General features: G+C 34.7%; 1 protein-coding gene across 4 annotated transcripts in view; it reads left to right on the top strand.

Annotated features, from left to right (window-relative positions):
* Positions 1-914, top strand: part of LOC107757412 (radixin-like) — a 69,487-nt gene that overhangs the window by 58,101 nt on the left and 10,472 nt on the right. The gene's annotated exons all lie outside the window — the stretch shown is intronic.

Raw genomic sequence — 914 nt, 5'->3', positions numbered from 1 at the left:
TGTGTGTGTGTGTATATATATATATATATATATATATCTCAGTCTGGCGAGTAAACTAAAACATTTACTAGCCAATGGCGATTCAATTGCTCGCGTAGTGTTCGTAGAGGGCTGTTTCTATGTGAATATATTTTCAAATGTGATTTATTAGTGTTATGTAAAGCTGAATTTTCAGCATCCATTACTTGAGTCTTCAGTGATCCTTTAGAAATCATTCTGATATGGTGATTTGCTGTTCAAGAATCTTTTCTTATAGTTATCAATGTTGAAAAGAGTTGTGCTGCTTTATATTTTGTGGAAGTCATGATGCATTTTATTCAAGATTCTTTGATGAATTTAAAATAATAGCATTTAATTGAAATATTTTTTTTGTAACAAGTCACTTTTGAAAATTTAATTTCTAAAAAAATTTTCAATTATTTTTTTTCCCCTGGAAGAATTTATTAAAGGGGTAAAAGTTTATATTGTCAAAATTTACCCTAATTTTGTTCCATATGACAATAATTAATAGATTTTTAATGAAACCTGAGAGGTTTCTCCTTTGAGCTGAAAGTTCAGGCAAGCAAAACTTAAAAAATCTAAAAGGGTTATAAATGTAAGCTTTTACATCTAAGCAATAACTGACACACAATGCTTATGGAAAACACGGAAGCTTGTGTATATTATCTTGTGAGTATTATTTGCATTATTAGAGTTGACCTCTCCCTCCTGCTTCAGCACCCATCCATTCCCTGCCTAATAGGGCAGACATTAGAACAGGGTGAGTCACAGCATGTGGTGTTTTGGCCTTTTGCCCCTGGGTGAAGAGAAGCATAGCCTTGAGTTCTGTTCACAGTGTGGGTCCATTTCCAGTAGCATGTTTAGGTACCGCGCAACCCACGCAATCGCCCCTGCAGAACGCGACACCCATCCCA

This window comes from Sinocyclocheilus rhinocerous, unplaced genomic scaffold, assembly GCF_001515625.1.
Source record: "Sinocyclocheilus rhinocerous isolate Xijiao unplaced genomic scaffold, SAMN03320098_v1.1 scaffold1284, whole genome shotgun sequence".
Lineage (NCBI taxonomy): Eukaryota > Metazoa > Chordata > Actinopteri > Cypriniformes > Cyprinidae > Sinocyclocheilus > Sinocyclocheilus rhinocerous.
This window is presented reverse-complemented; position numbering and strand designations above follow the sequence as displayed.